Below are 17,430 nucleotides of genomic sequence, written 5' to 3' on the forward strand. Positions count from 1 at the left end.
ACCTTCGCAGGTTCGCTCAAACAAATACGCACACAGATACAGATTCATATGCAGATACAGATACCCTCTCTCCCTCTCTTTTCCAGTCTGTGGAAGGCAATTGACCGATGCTGCTGAAAGCGCATCTAAAAAGGTAATTTGCCTCACTTTTGAGGATACTTCACATCATTCGCTGTGAAAAGAACCTTTTTTTGTTCTTCCCTTGTTGGTGTTTAGCTACCTGCTCTTTATTGACCAGTGTTCGGGATTGATGGGCTAAATTATTTCACATTAATGTGGGAACAATTCCCAGGGGAGAAAAGGAGAAGAAATTATACAGTGTAATCGAAGATGATCGTTAGGCAAGTGGGTAATCTTGCGATAAATAATCCAGCGATTATTGCTTATCGGATTTCAAAATCCATACCCTATACATTTTGTATAATTTTTATAGTGACTTTATTTTCTCCAACTTTGAAGTGACCTTTTAAACTCTGCGCGCTACGAAAACGTGGGTGCCATGATCTTGATCTTACTCGTTGTCTTATACAATCGTAGCTAACAAAACAGTCATATGTTAATTACCAGATATGCTAATTGTGTTTATTTCCTGGTGCTAATCCAATTTCTTTTTGTTTTGTCTTTTCAGGTATGTAAATAGCTCATAATTACGCGCCACAAAAAGTCGTAGATGGATATTTCTGGATATGAAAGTTGGTAACAAGTTTTCTAACGAATAACGAATAACAAATAATCTGTACCACAAGTTTAACGACCTTTTGGGGTTACTTAACATTTAATTGGGGTAAAACGAGGGGCCATAAACCCAAGTAATTATGGCAAGGAGATGGCGTCAAGTGAAGAAAGAGATTTCCAAATGATGTACAACCTGAACGTGACAGACTAATTGACGTAGAAGAGAGTATCCTTGGCCGAAAGTCCTTGATGCCTGCTTATTTATTTATAAAGCAATTTTTAAAGGACGAGGCGGCCGCATAAAGTGGCATCATAAAAACATGGCCAAGACGTCTGTGGAGCAATCGAGGAAGTGGATTAAAACTAATTTCCTACGTAATGCACACACACCATGAAGCGGGGGGGTGTATAACTTGGGGACTCCGGCGGAGTGGCAGTCACTCAACTTGCCTGAACTCAGCACAGTTCGGTTCAGGCATTTGGCCCCAGAGAACGACACAAAGCAATCAAAGCGCAACCAACTGGGCGAACCGACCAACTTCCATTTCCCGCCCCTCGCTCTCCCGCCCTTTTTAGCCAACCACTATGCTGTCGGTCAACGGTGCAGAACCACCCGGTTGGACCCACCAACAGACAGTCAAAAGAACAGCCAGCCACAAATGGCCATAAAATGAGTGTGTATACAGTTGTGGTCAAAATAATGGCTCTAAAGGTGCCACTCACGAATTTATGGTACGGAATTTAATCGATTTCATTCGGGCGCTCTATAACGTATTAAAATGCAATATATCAGTTGAAAATCTAATATAAAATGGGATTCTTCAGTGGCATTGTTTAATTTATTTACCCGTTCACATGGCTTCCGATTGTGTAAATCTAAAGGTATGCTAATATTACGACCGTAGTTGTGCTTCAACAAGAAGGCGAAATTTGAAGGGATTCCAGCGGGTAAGAACGAAGATTACGGTAGAGCGGGGTTTTGAGAAATTACGCTGGCTACAACGTTATAATATTAGCTGTTTTTGATGTTTCTGCTGTGCTGGCTTTCGGCTTTGACATTTGTGGGTTAAAAAATAATTACCGTAATATATATAGGCTCCGAGAAACAAAGCAGTTAGGCAGTGAAAGAAAAGTTTGGGTTCTTTATAAATAAAACTTACTAAATAGAGAAGTTCGCCAAGTTCTATCTGCATATCATTTGCGTAATTCCATCGTTAAGAAATCGCAATTTTGTTGCAGATAATTTGCAATCAAATATTAATTGAAGCATTCTTTTTTTGAGTGTCGGTAATAAAATCCAAACGGTCCCCTGTTTCTACGCCTCCGTTTTTATGGCTAATATAATTTGGCACTTTGATTGCTGCAAGACGAGGCGGTGCGAAATAAATGATTACTTGGCATGTCGAGGCAATGAACCCCTGACAATATAGATCCGAATTGCCATACAAGTTGACTCGGTCAATTAGCACAAAAGTCCGATGGCCAAAAGGAAACGCTAGGCGTTAGCAACCACCAAATGATAGCGGTGGTAAAAATAAATGCAAATTAAATAAAAATGCGTTTGAGCAGGCAACTAGCCAAAATATTTAGATTATAAACTATTTTTCCGCAGCGAATGTGCTGTATCTTTTATTTGCTTACACCTCTTTATTGCGCCATGCATGAATGGACCGATATCGAATTTTATTTTTGGCAAGCGCTCGAAATTCGCCGAATTATAAAAAATAAATTGTAAATTGTTTTATTCGTTTCCCATTTGCTGTTTTTCTTATTTTCTGCTGACTGTTAATAGGCCAACTACAACATTTTTCGCGGCTGTCAGCATTTCTCACTTCTGTTTTTCCGATTTCCACCCACCCACTTGACCTGACCCATTGAAAAGGGGGGTTCGCAATTAATTGCCATCATCTGCCTACATTTTCGAGTGTATTTAGGTGTGCAAGTTTGATTGTGCGAATCATTTTTAGAGGCTTACAAAGCATTTTCCGACTGTTTGATTTGTTTTCGACTCATTTCCAATGGTTCCATGCGGGCTGAGAACTATGCAAATTTGGCGAAAATTGTTTAACTTTTGTGCTGAAATTAATGTCTTTATAAATACAGAGCCAAATAAAATTATAATATCAAGCAAAGATTTAAAAACAAAATCTACCATATTAAAATGTTTTGTTTTTGTAAGTATAGAATTTAAGTAGAATTTATTAAAGCATAGCAAACCTTATGCATGTTGAAAAGTAGCAGCTTAGGCACTTTGAAGGGGGCGACTCTTGTCTCTAGAGCTTTTGCAATATGTTCTACTATGCAAAAATTAACGTTGCTTTATTCCTGGCAGGTAAAGTGTTTTTAGAGAGCCATTCACAAAATCTTTTCAGCAGATCCTGCACTCCTTTCTAGTCTGTCGGCCGCCACTCGCACCACCGTCGATAATCGGATTAGATTTTCTGGTCCTAATTGGCACTCGACAGGATGGCAAAACGGTTGCTCTCAAACCGCCACAATTGCAGCCCCCTGTCTTTTTGATGTTTGGCCACAAATTCTGGACAATGGCCAAGCACCTCGGCGATTATGCCTCTGTGTGTGTGTGTGTGTGTGTGTGTGCTAGTGTGCAAACAAATAATTAACATTTTTTGCATTTTGTTGACTTTTGTTTTTTGCTCCGCCCATTCGCGCATTGTTTGCCATCAATTCTTACACTTGCCCGCAAAATATCTAAATATTATGCTAAAGCAAACACAATTTGTAAACAGCTGCGAGTGCAACTATTCGTCCGCCCCTCGCACTTGGCCTCCTACCGCTGCTTCTTGCCACTTGGCAATATGTTTTTGTTAGTATTGGCACAGTTTCAACCGCGTCGCAACGACCACGCCCTAATTGCCTCGGAATCGTTGCGGCCTTTTGGCTTTTTTGTGCCCCCAAATCGCCTGGGCCGCAACGTTTCAGCTCGAAACGCTGCTAGTTGACCCAGAGACAGGGGGAAAAATAAACAGAATGCTTAGCCAAATTATGAATCTGTAGCGGCCGAGTTTACATTGATGTTTCTGACGGCAGGAAAGATAAATTAATGGCGAAAATCATGCACGGAATTCTTGGGCATTTGATCGCTTGAATTGAATTTAATTTCCCTCCTTTTTGTATCTATCTGCTTTGAATGGGCATAATTAAATATTTGCCATTAGAGCTCCGTAAGATATTTTATTGCACATACATTCGAAAGGAAACCAATTTTGGGCTCCGTTCATTAAATTTGAAAAATAGTTGCTTCTTGCAATATGACATCAACTTTTGTGTTTGCCTAATTTAAAATCCAACAACATCCCCTACATCCTGATTTCCATGGCTCATATCAATTTAAATTGCAAGTGCCTGTGGCAAGAGTGAAAATAATTGACAACTTTTGAGTTTTCCTTCGTCGTTGCTGCGGTCTGTTTTCCTCTTTGGTTCGTTTGTTGTCTGCAACACTTTGATTTTATCGTCTAGAATTTATTTTCACATCCTTTTTGTCTTTCATTTGTCGTCTCGACGTTTCATATTTAATGTTTTCTTTGGTCCGAAGCAAAGATAAGGCGAGATTTTCTAAGACTGTCCTCGGGCAGGATAGTATGATGCCTTTTTCTTGTTCGGCCAAATCTTAAAATTGAGTGATAAATTTTCCAAAAACTGCACCTTCTACTTTGTTTAGGTGCATTATAATCGTTTAGGGATTTTTCGAATTATAAGCATGGGTTCAATTATTCCATCTCTTGAAGTCCTGACAGCAGGATCTCTTAAAGGAAAAGCTCAACACTCCTTAGGATGCCAAACTCTGTGCAACTAACTCTCTGTGCGAATCATTCGTTGCCTAGGGCCTCGTTTTATTTATGCAGGTGTGTTCGAGATATGCAACTGCCCACCGTCGTGTATCCTTGTGCGTTTGTCATATTGCAATTTGCAATTACTCCTTGTCAGACCGCAGATACACACACAGATACACCAAATGAATGGACCGGGGGTCCTTTGACAGTGCTGCCTCCATTTCCCCAGCTCGTCCTTTGTGTTCGCGTGCTGTGCTGTCTGCGGCTGTTGTGTTTACCAGCGAGAGGAGAATTCAAATTATTTGCGTTTATTTTCGAGAGCACATTTAATTAATAACCAGGCGGTGATTATCCCCTACACCGAACGCTCTGGCATATGACACTTGCGCGGTGGCTCGAATTACTGAAACCTGAATATAACTCGGGGCACGCGGCATAAAGAATCAATGTTTCTGTTTTGCCGAGCTGTGTGGAAAATTAAACATAGGGAATAAACAAAAACAGGAAATAAGAACACCGCTTGAAACCGGCGTTTACATACCCTTAAGATATTTGTCGTTCGATTTTAGTAGTGATATCCAGCTCTAAACTTCAAATGAGCATTGTAAGCAATACTATAGTTTTGAGTTGATTAAGTTAGCTCAAAGAAGCTGGGGTCGGAAAAATCGAATTTTTGAAATTTGAAAGCTGGAATCGTTTGCCCATTTTTTGCCCATGTTTGCCCACCAATTAGTTTTTTTTGCCCACGTCCAGTTTTTGAGATATGAATTTTCGAAAAAGTTCGAAAATTTTCGAAAATCAAAAATTTCGCTTTTTTCAAATTTTTTTTTTTTAAATCGCAATAACATCGTTTGCCCACGTTTGCCCACCCTTTAGAATTTTGAAAAAATTTATACTTTAGGAAATATAAGGCTTTTAAGTTTACCTCGGTCTAATCAGAGAGTAAATCGTTTGCCCATCTCTTAAAACCAAATATTATCAACAAAAAACGTTTGCCCAACCATTATTATTAGTTTTTATCGTTTGCCCACCCTTTAAAAAACCTTTAACAAAAATTTTTTTTCGATTGCCCACATTTAAAATACAACCAATTTCCTTAGCCCACCTCTTTAAAATAAAAATTTCCAATAAAAAACGTTTGCCCACCATTTAAAACTAAATAATTTCGATTGCCCACCTTTTAAAACTAAATAATTTCGTTTGCCCATCCTTTAAAATTCATTTTTAACGTTTGCCCACCCTTTAAAATTAAATTATTTCGTTTGCCCACCCTTTAAAATTTGTTTTTTTCGTTTGCCCACTCTTAAAACTAAATAATTTCGATTGCCCACCTTTTAAAACTAAATAATTTCGTTTGCCCATCCTTTAAAATTCATTTTTAACGTTTGCCCACCCTTTAAAAATAAATTATTACGTTTGCCCACCCTTTAAAATTTGTTTTTTTCAAACGTTTTTTATTGGAAATTTTTATTTTAAAGAGGTGGGCTAAGGAAATTGGTTGTATTTTAAATGTGGGCAATCGAAAAAAAATTTTTGTTAAAGGTTTTTTAAAGGGTGGGCAAACGATAAAAACTAATAATAATGGTTGGGCAAACGTTTTTTGTTGATAATATTTGGTTTTAAGAGATGGGCAAACGATTTACTCTCTGATTAGACCGAGGTAAACTTAAAAGCCTTATATTTCCTAAAGTATAAATTTTTTCAAAATTCTAAAGGGTGGGCAAACGTGGGCAAACGATGTTATTGCGATTTAAAAAAAAAAAAATTTGAAAAAAGCGAAATTTTTGATTTTCGAAAATTTTCGAACTTTTTCGAAAATTCATATCTCAAAAACTGGACGTGGGCAAAAAAAACTAATTGGTGGGCAAACATGGGCAAAAAATGGGCAAACGATTCCAGCTTTCAAATTTCAAAAATTCGATTTTTCCGACCCCAGCTTCTTTGAGCTGATTAAGTTCTGGAAGTTGGTTTTTTAGAACTGTAACTAAAGAGCATTTACCCTTTTCCGAAGGGCACGAAAAAGGAGTGATTCAGTCAAGCGGACATAATAGATCCGGCCAAAATGAAATGACAACGGCTGAGGACGGCGGCCACTTCAGTGTGACAATCTAATTACACGGCTCGATGTGCTCGAAGCATAAATTCTAACCAACAACCATTAGAGCCAGCACCCTGGATCCAGCTATCACCGCCCCTTTGACCTTTTGATCCCCCATTTCGGTGGTGGTCTTTGATGTCGCGCCGTGCATATTTGAATCCATCAATTGAGTGAATGATTGCTGAAAAGGGCTGTCTGAATCATTGCATTGCTACCGTTGCCCCCTCTAAGGTTTTCTATTGCTGTCCATTTGGTAATACTAAATGGATGGGGGGGACAGACCAGGCCAGGCCGTGCCGAAGGAGTAGCAAAATGGGCAGAATCGTAACTGAAGCACAGACGGAACAAATTCATTGTTCATTGTCGGGCTAAACACGTATTGGCCATAAAGCGTACATGTCGCTGGGCCGGGCCAATCTGGCCAAAAGAATCGGGTAACGAAATCAAAATAAAATTGTCGGTTAAATTCTTTTTCTTCTTTTCTAGCGGAGCGAACATAATGGGGGGTTGCTTATGGGATGGCCTGGTTTTTAAATGGTTTTTTTAAAGTGCCTTTCTAGTCGTACCACCGAGTTGGAAGTTCTTCTTAAATATAAAATATTTAGAAAAAAAAGCGCGAACAACGATATTATTGTTATATTATTACTTAAGTGAAACAATAAAAACATTGAAACATTAAAATCAAATATATTAGCATTTTTCATGAATCCCTTTGCATTTACCTACGTCAAATATCAAATCCAGATCGGTCATCTCAAAATAAAATGAAATTTCCTTAAATGTTATCCTGACATTGGCAATTGAATTCCCAGATTGCAGATTGTAAACCCTTAAACCTTTTTTATTATGCACCCCACAGGCTATTTTTTACGTTTTTGTTCGTTGTAGGGCCATAAAAAGCTGGGAAACACGAATTCAATTGGCCGAATTACACGCTCCCCTAGGCGGATACTTGATCTCCTGGCTACAAAAGTATCTCAAGTTGATTATACGCCCGCACTGTATTGACTGCCCATTTCGGGGATACATTTGCGACAATAACGTATTAACGGCAGTGTGTGGAGCGGTCTCTGATGAAGGGAGGGGAGGGATCAATGGTCATGGGTAATAGCGTTTCCCGCTGGACCGGACCTGTTGTTCATCCAACTTAGACCTTCTATTTTGTACGTTTGCCTTGCCTCGCATTGCGGTGACTGCCAAGAGTTGGCAGACAGACAGCGTCAACAGTCGGCGGTCAGGTCAGGTGATGCGATGTGAGGGGGTGGGGGGATGGCTGCCAAAGGGGGTTACCCGGTGCTCCGTGCTCCGTGCTCCGTGCTCCAGCAGGGGTGTTCCAGTTCGTTGACTTTCACGTGCGACGGGCGTTTGAAAGCCGGTAGGTTGTTTTTTATATTTATTGTGGCCCCTGCCATCGACTTTTTGCTTCTGCTCTTGTATTTTTTACGACAGTTTTACCTGTGCACGCGTTGGCTTTTGTAAATGACAATTTTACCGTTTTGTTGTGGATGTCTGTTCACTGAACGCCTCACTTGTCCTTCCACCTCCACTGCCCGTCACCCCCTGGGCAAACCAGTCTAAAGTGCTTTCAACCATGGGACGTGGCGTGTTGACGATATAACTAGGCCGTAAAGTAGCTAGATTTTCCATTTAGCAAGTGCGATTTATAATATCCCATTAAAATTATGGCATTTCAAACGGACGGTCAGTAATTATGAAAAGTAGACCTTTACGAATGTTATATGATAAATCAGCATAATATATTTATTTGCTTGCTTTGATCTTTACCTAATTAATATGGCATGAACTTTTAAAGCAAATATTATTTGTTATCTTTCTCAAGCTCAAAATTAAATTTGGTATGTAAATTATGGCCAAAGTGACAGCACTGATGGGAAGTGCTGGGACAGCAATTTGTTAAGCCGCTTCAATGTGTTCTTTTGGCTTTATTATTATGGTTGTTGCCCCCGTTGTTGTTGTTGTTGTTGTTGTTGTTGTTGCTCTCGCTGTGCAAGGCAGGAAATTTGTGTTATGACTTTGCTAATGTCAAGTGCAAACAAATGTTTAAGCCAAACGACGACGCAGGCGAAGCTGAAAATGAAGCCAGAGCAGCCAGAGCCAAGCCAGCCAGTCAGCCAGCCAGCCACCAAAACGAAACGAAAATGGCCATAACATTTGTTGCAATCAGCATAATCAAAACAGGGGACTTTGTTGGCAAAGTGGAGCGGGAGGAAGATAATCACACCGCAGGAAGGTATATAAATGCAAAGGCAAAGGTGAGCTCAGGTGAGCCAGAGAGTGTGAAACGGAAAATATGTTTCGGTTCTGTTTCGGTTTCGGTCTCAAGTGTCAGGTTATTGCATGGCAGGTGCTCGAAGATGAAACGCGAAACCAGCGAAGGGAGCGGCAGCGGGAGTGGGGATCCGATTCCTGTTCCCGTCTCCAGTTGATTCCCCAGCCCTGCTCCTCCTCCACCTGTCTGATCCGGCCAGGTTCTAGTCATCCTCCCGGCAGCGGGCACTTCATCAGTCTACGTGTATAATGATGCTTTGAAGGGCTCTGTATGGCTGAAATACACGTAACTGAGCATAAATAAATCAGCATTAAAAACAAACCAAAGTTGCCGCTGGAATCTTAATTGCGGTGGAAACGTTAAACGATATGACTGCACAGTGAGAAATTGTGAGTGCTGCTATCTTCAATTAATTAAAACTGATGCAAATGTAGCTATTGTATTGTAGCTATTGATTGTTTTGAGAACTTAATTTATTGGCATTTAACTATCGCTTGAGTTGTCACAACTGATCTGGGCGCTATTCACGAAATATGAATACGCACACACGTCATGTCAATCTGGAGACCTGCCAGATAATGGGGCCGTGGTGCCAAATCGGATTGGGGAGTGGGAAATGAGATCGCAATGCTCGCCTGAATGTCAATGGAATAATCTCCCCAGCCTACCTTGTCGCTACCCTGTTGTTTTTCGTGGGTGCATCTGTGCATCTGCATATTTATTAAATGCATCTCGCATTGCTCGCCATCATCTCTACTCCAATTTGATATATTACACAACATAAAACGAATAAACAACGAACGGACCGAAGTACTTACATATGTACACACAAACCAGACTCGATGTGTCGAGTGCCGTGGCGAAAGAGACGGGTATAGCGCCAGCGAAAGAGAGAGCAGCATGTGGATAGATAGATAGTCGGATTGTGGGTGCGTTTGTATGCTTTTGTGTATGCATTCAAAGGAATTAATTAATGTAGACAGCTGCAGACGAGCGCTGCGATTGTGGAAATGTGAAACAAAATGCAATTGTGCCCACATCTCGAAGATAGCTGGAGCGATGGAGAGCGAGATATGTACGTATACAAGTACAGCCAGAGATATACAGATACAAATGCAGATACGGATGTGACTGCAGCGGATAGTACAGATAGAGATGCGAGATGGAACGGAACGGAACGAGAGATGCTTACAAGTCGGATGCTCTGGGAGCTGCCACCGAAAGCAAACTAATTATCCCCGCCATATGTTGAGTGACAAACAGACAGCTCGGGGAATTCAAAGGGGATTGCCTGGGGAGGTGGCAAGGCGATGGTGGAAGTGGGAATCCGAATCTGAATCGAAATGGCAATGGGATGTGCGGCTCACTGAAAAATTAGTACATCAACTGACAACCGCTATTAATAGCCGCCACTCAGCCCAAGTCGTTAATTTGATTTTGAGACATCAAAACGCGGAGGAACTTCATTACGAATCATTCGTGATGTAAGCGATCAATGCGAACTTACCAAGTGGAGACATCATGAATTGCGATAAATTGAGATGGGTGTGTGTAGATTATAATAGATTTTGATTTGCAGATTTCTAATCGATTGCCGGTTTGTCTGTTTATGACTTATCATATAAGCAGTGACTAGATGTGTGTGTGAGAACAATTTCTCGGGAAATAATCGCATACGTTGTAAGTCCATCCAATTGAACTGTTTCCCATCGAACGTAATGGAAAGTTATGAGCATGATTTATGGGTAGTTTGTAGTTAACTTTTGATTTGTTCTGCCCTATGACCTCGACACATCCCTGCCACCACCTCCCATCTGCCCTGCAGCTCTCGTCCAGTCTTAACCCAACCAAAGTCGGATATAGTCGGGCAAATCGGCGGGGGGGTCCGTAGAACAGGAAAAGAACGATGCCCGGCTGCTATAAATATAATTTCTCATTGCGCTTAAAGCACACTTCACTGCTCTGATGTATGTCAATTAGTCGACAAATTGATTGCGGCGCATTCAACGCCGCCCAGCAGATGAAGAAGTAGGGTGGTTCTGGAGGGCAATAACGAGGCTGTCTGAGCGGGAATCTCGGAGTTCGGAGCCGGGATCTCGTCGGTGCCACAAACCAGAAGAACAGAGACCCCTGCCTTTATGACGATGCCGGGATGGAGTTTTGCCGGTCAACCGAACTGCTCCCGTTTGTGCGGCCATTCCCCTAATGCCCATCAATTTTAACGATTTCATTTGAAGTTAATTTTAATTGCGCTTAAGTAGGAAATCTCAATTTCACAGCCATTTGGGTTCACAATCGAGGCAGGCAAATCAGCACGAATCTAAATCTGGATTTCGATGCAGTTTTAGCGGTCTTAATTGTGCGATTAACATGGGCTCTGATAATGTGGTGTTTCTTTTAAGTGGACTCTACAAATGATGCGTATGTGGGCTATTATTATGATCGTAATAATTATTATTATCATTAGCGTTCATAAAACTTAAAACTTGTAGAATGTGAAATCCGATCCATTCCTTACTCCTCGTTATATCACTCTAATGATTTGATTAACACGAAAAGCATAATTAAACCAACGTAGGTTTGGAAATCCGTTAATTAAAGTACAAGTTTATTATAGCCTATTCACCGTGCTAATCAATATTTTCCTATCTTTTTGTCGTTTTAGGTAAATAAGTCGCCTAATGGCAATCGAATGATATGTGGAAATATCTGGAAACGCAATCAGGGGATGGTAAAAATAATTGAGCAAAAATATGTAACCTTAAACTTTTTTAGTCTGATTCTGACTTTTCTGATTAGCAGAAATATTAATTGAAATCTAACAGAGATTTTTGTTACGTGACATAGACAAGCTAAGCTGCACAATGATATGTGTATTAAATATGCATCGCGCAGCTATTTTGCTGTCAAATTACCTCGTTATGGAAAAATCGATTGTAGATATGTTTTAACCATTTCAATTCAATAAACATTGCATCTTTCCCCCTCCAGACAAATTTGTGTTGCCAAAACACTGCACACGCAGCCGGCTAAAAGTATTTTCGGCAAATGAATGCAAAACTGCTGCCAAAAGCCAAAATCAACAAAAGGCAGCTAAAAAAAAAAAAAACAGAGATTGGGTTCTACTGATTCCCGGCCATTTCGCTCGTCTGTTATTAACTCAATTACATTCCTGTTGCCGGATAGATATGCAAAAATAACAAGCCCAAAATGATTCGGCACCTGGCAGATATTCCTGCTCCAGTTTGGCTCGTTTCATACCTACTTGAATGCTGCTGGGCTGCGAGGATTATGGACCAGGACCAACTACACAGTGCTCCTCCATTTTAGTCCATTGTTTGCCCATGGCATTCGTAGGAAATACAAACATGGTTCATTCAGATTCTGAAAATTGCTTATCGATTGCAAACCAAACACACAACCATAATTCTTTGGAATGTTTATGAGTGAAACCACCAGTGTGGGAACTTATTTTTTTCAGTTTTTGTAAACTATGATATTATAACACACATAAAGTGGGAAAGAAAAATAAAGTTTAGATAATATTTTTTGTTAATCAACAAATTAGTTCTAGACTTGTGCGCCTTAGTAAGTTGCATTGTCATCAATGCTTTTTGCCCCATCATCCATGACTAGAAAAAATCCCTGAATTTTCGTCTATAGAAAAATTTGTTTGTTTTTCTTTGGTATTGCTTTTGAGTTTTTTCTTCACGCCGGCTATTTATTGACTTTATTGAGATACTTTATCTGGTTTATCCAGTGCGTGAGAGTTTTGACCACAAGCAACCAACACATGTATGCTAATTGTGTTGTGATTGAATGCTACTCAATTGTGTTGCGTGTTGTGTGTACACCGCGTCGAATGCAGTGCGTGGGTGTGGGAGTGAGATGGCTAGACAGCCTGCTTCATTTTCTTCTTCTTTCTGGCCTTTGTAACAGGTTTCTGCCAATTGATTTGCCTTTGTGTCCGTGTGTTTGTGAATGCAAATTGCTGTCGGCAACTGTAAAATTGGCCATAAACCTTTTTGAACCCAAGACGGCGGAAAAGCAAAAATGTCCACAAGAGAAACGTGTAATATTTCATCCTTTTTGTCGAATATATCGCTCGATGTCCATATGCCTATGTGTGTGTGTGTGGTGCCCCATTTTTACTCTCGCATTATAATCCATATCCATATTTTGATTCACGAGCTGCGGAGCGCCGCTTGTTTTTGTTATTGCTGTACACAAATTCGAGGGTTGCTTTTTGATGTGCTCCGTGTCGTTACCGTTATTTGTTGTTATTGTTTTGGTGGTGGCTGCGCGTGACGTGAGAGAGCCCCAAAATCTAGCGCTCTCTTTTGGGTCTCACGTGCTGAGAGAGTGAGATTAAGTAGTTTTATTTCCACTTTTTGTCGGCTTACCGTTTTATTTGATGATTACGGCTCATAACGCATAGCGCGAAAACTAACCGCCAGGTGGCGCTGTTAATGTTGTTGAACTTTTGAAGATGTAGGAAAGAAAAAGAGGATTTAAGGAGATTGCAACGACGCGAGGTTTTCAAAATGATCGGTTTCTAAAGAACACACTTATGCGCACTTTTTTTTAAGATATTTTAGGAAAGGTTATAAAGCAAAGTTTTTTTAAAAATCCTTTATTCATAGCTCTGTCCAGGATGCAAGAACTCCATGAAGACCTTTTGTAATATGGCTAACATACTGCTTGATTGTTGACTAATGCATGTTTGCATGACCCTTATCACTCAAACAGTGCTACCACCTGTTATCATGAGTAGCAGCTCAGCCTCTTGCATCTGGCAACGCCGTCTTTGGTCCTTTGCATTTCGTTCCGCTCTGGCACTCTCTTTTCCCTCTCACACTCTCCGGGGGCCTAATGTCGCTGGGATGCCTAAGTGTTTTTACGTGTTTGGTGCACCGCACACGTCTTGCAAAAGGCGCTGCCCCCACCCCCAACGGCTGCTCCTTGGTCCCTCCGCCCACGGTTTCGATTTTTCTGCACTCTCGCTCTCTCCCGCTCTTCCATTATTATGGTATTTTTCCAGTGTGACCACAGCGCGCTCTGTTGTGTTTTTCTGTTTTTTTTTCGTTTTCGGTCTCGAGTCGGAGACTCTCGTTCTCTTTCTCATTCTCATTCTTGCCTTCGCGCGCGAAACAACAACAGCAACAAGGTGGCGGAGGACGCGAAGAGCGCAGCGTGGCAGCGTATTGAATTGGAGGAGAGCAAATGCTAGTGGCAGTGGCAGGATATCGTATTCGCATCGGGATATAAAAATGTCGAGTGCAATGAGTCGGGCTTCTAGTCTCACGTACGTGCCGGGCTCGCGATGAATGTGGCCGTATCCGTGGTCGTAGTCCTTGTTGTCCTGCCGCCGTAACCGTTACTTCTCTGTGTCACATGCACATCATGCCAAATGTAAATGCAAATGCAATTTATTGAACCCAGGCCAAAACGTGAAGTGAAGTGCATCATCTCGCATCGTCAGTGCAGTGAAAGGCTAAAAGCAAAACAAACCGTAAAACGGAAGTGAGGAAAGGAGAGTGGGAAGAGAATCCAATTTTACTCCTGGCATTTAATGGGCCAAAAACAACAGAGGCGTAAATCGCAACCAAGTCTAGTGCAAAAGCAGTCAAAATTTTCACCATTTATCCGCAAATATTTAGTGAGTATCTCGAAGATGCCTCTGGGCCATAACCCCGCCCCCTTCACCTCCACCGCCCCCTCGCTCTCTCACTTTTCTCGAGCGGAAAGAGCGGAAAGAGCACGCGTGCAAATGATGTTTGGCCTCCTGATGCACTTAAAGAAAATTGAATGTGACACAATTAAACTACTTGCTTGACATTATCATTAAGTTAGATCATTAAAAACAGCTTTTCTCATGTGCTTAGGCATTTGCATTGGATAGTGACGTATCAAAGCAATATTTATTAATTTGAAATATTCAATGGACAGCAATTGATTCATCTTATTTACTTCCCACATTGATATCATAAATATAAATGACTATTAGACCTGCGCGTTTCAGTTTGTAATTTCAATGTGTAGTTTTTTTTCTTCTTCTGTATGTTGTGATTGTTGGGGCATTTTGGGGCGCAGAAGTGTAAAGCGCACGTCTTGAGGCTCAGATACGTCAATATAACAAAACACACAGATACACACACTTACACTTACACAGCCATCAAGCAACAGAGAACATCAGCGGCAACAAGAACAACGTCAATTTGTGAAGAAATGCGCGCTCGTGTGACCCTATAAAAACCATCGTCATATACCCCCCTTTTAACCCCCAACAAATGGGATATAGATACAATTTTTTTGTTTCTTCTTCGCTGGTGGGCACTCACTCACACACACACACACACAAACAAACACAACACACCTAAACACATTTTGATGTACTCGTCACCCACACAAGTAGACGACTGTCAGGGAAAAATACCGATACAGATGCGGATACACAGATTGTGGTGGCACCTTTTCTTGGCTGTTTCGGTGGCCCTTCGCCTTGGCCCGGCCAATAGGTAACCATTAGATACTCTGGGCCACAGTGGGCGCGCGCTAATTGGGGCGATGGGTGTGGGTGTATCACAGGCATTATGGTTATAATTCCAATTAATCCTTGCTGTAGGGGAGTCAAAATACAGAAGAGGATTCATTACCAAACTTATAAGTTATGAATAAAATCCAAATTTGGGTTATTCCACTAAATGGTAAACCGAATTCGGATTGAAAGGCAACGTAAAGTAATGTACTTAAGGCTGCTTAAGAAAACTCTTCAACGAGGCCCCACTGTACCTGGATAAGTGCCTGCCTGCAGCTGTCTGGCCTGTCCTGGTATCCATTAGATACATTTGCCCTCGCCTGGGGGTGCGTGTGTTGGCTTTGTTGCCGTGGCTATGACTGCGGCTATAATATGCCCCTGGCTAAGACGGTTTGAGATTGCCCGGATTGCCTTTATTTGGGACACAACGAAATCGGATGACATGTGAGTCGGCGGTGCTCGAACATAAGGAATGTGTGCTGTAAGCAGTGCGATTTGGTTTTACGGTGGCAGGAACAGTTGCCGGAATTGTTCATTTGAGACCTGAATAATGCATTTTCAATTGGCCATAGCCGCACAAGCAGCCGGCAAACCGCTTATAAGCTGCGGTTTGACTTTGCTTTGACGAGTCGGGCAGGTCCTGACATCAGAGCTGTGGCTTTAACCACAGCAAACGCCCGCCAAACCACGACAACCACACAAAGTGGTGGCAAAGCCAGCCAACGATTCCGCAAGATGTGTTAATGATTTTGGCGGATAACTTACTCGGAGGAAAACCTGTTCAATGGTGGGAACAATTAATTTACAAATTTTTACCCGCATACCGGGTATCTGGTTTGACTAACGGCGGTTACCTTGGCTCCGTAACCCATGATCCATGATAAGTTGGTGGCCCAATTGGACTCGACGTCGCCTAATCGATATGTGAGCACTGGTATCGATTGATTCTGTCACTCGCTTTTATCACTTGGCTGCCATTAAATGAATATTTAATGCCCGGCTGCATTATCCGCAATTGTGGCACTATGGTGGCCATAGGTTGAATTGTGGATCAATTTAGGCGATAACAACTCCATTTAACTAATTGAAGCCTTGGCAGTCACTTGGAGCGTCGTCAATTGAGAGTATTTTCACAGCGTTTGTATTGTCTGTCGTTGACTTATGTACACTTTTATTGAATTAAGTCATTGGCAGACAGTTCGACAACTAATTTGACAGTTTGTTTTTAACTTGGATACATTGGAGAACTTTATTCATTGACAGTGATAATGTAGTGAAAGCATTAAGTTAATGGTTTGATATTGTGCAACTTAATTATTTATGGGCGAAGATGAAAGGTTTTGGTAAAATACCTATTCACCGCAGTTTAAATGGCGCATCTATAATTAATTTTCAATTTGGCTGCTCTCTGACAAAGACACTGAGACTGGGAAAGACTGGGAAAAATAACTCGAAACTTGACCTTTACTTTCGGCCAGACGCAATTTAAATTGCAGTCGGTAAAATGTTGTTGTTCCTGTCATTAGGCGAATTATCAAGCATTAAATGACATCTAATTGCGCAAAATAGGGTGAGTTTGAAAGAGGGCAGACATGGAAAATAACACAAAATGCGAATGTATATATGTATGTAACTCTCAAGTAGGAGAGATACAAAATAGAAGGAGTTGCTGGGGAGTAGCACGTTTCCAAGAATTTGCCAAACAATACACAAAGTATACACACGAGGCATCTAGCGGAATCACATCGTCTGTCCACCATCCTCATCCTCATCCACAGCCACATCCACATCGTGTGTACGTGAGCCGGGTGGTGGGCACTCAAACGTGCCTCTACTTATCGATTTTTATTTCATTTTCATCCGCTCCACTAGGAGACGGCCAGCCAATCCCCCCAAATTCACCCACTCCTGCATTTGTCACAGCGTCCTCCCTATACACGGAAAATAAAATTGTAGGTGCTTGAATTGAATTCATTACTATTTCTAACAATTGATGCCGCCCATTAAATTATTTTTTCACCAATTTCGCATTGCTTGC

The 17,430-nt window shown here is 41.2% G+C and overlaps 1 protein-coding gene across 4 annotated transcripts in view, besides 1 other annotated feature; it reads left to right on the forward strand.

Annotated features, from left to right (window-relative positions):
• Bicra (BRD4 interacting chromatin remodeling complex associated protein) overlaps nt 1-17,430 on the forward strand; it is a 45,909-nt gene that overhangs the window by 11,295 nt on the left and 17,184 nt on the right. The window contains exon 1 of one of the 4 annotated variants that reach the window (NM_001276123.1): nt 13,979-14,513. The exons of the other annotated variants lie outside the window; for them this stretch is intronic. The gene's annotated coding sequence lies outside the window, so the exon portion shown is untranslated. Of the gene's footprint in view, nt 1-13,978; nt 14,514-17,430 lie in introns of those variants that run through there. 4 annotated transcript variants of the gene reach the window in all.
• Nucleotides 5,105-6,414: a mobile genetic element.

This window comes from Drosophila melanogaster, chromosome 3R (genome assembly GCF_000001215.4).
Source record: "Drosophila melanogaster chromosome 3R".
Taxonomy (NCBI): Eukaryota; Metazoa; Arthropoda; class Insecta; order Diptera; family Drosophilidae; genus Drosophila; species Drosophila melanogaster.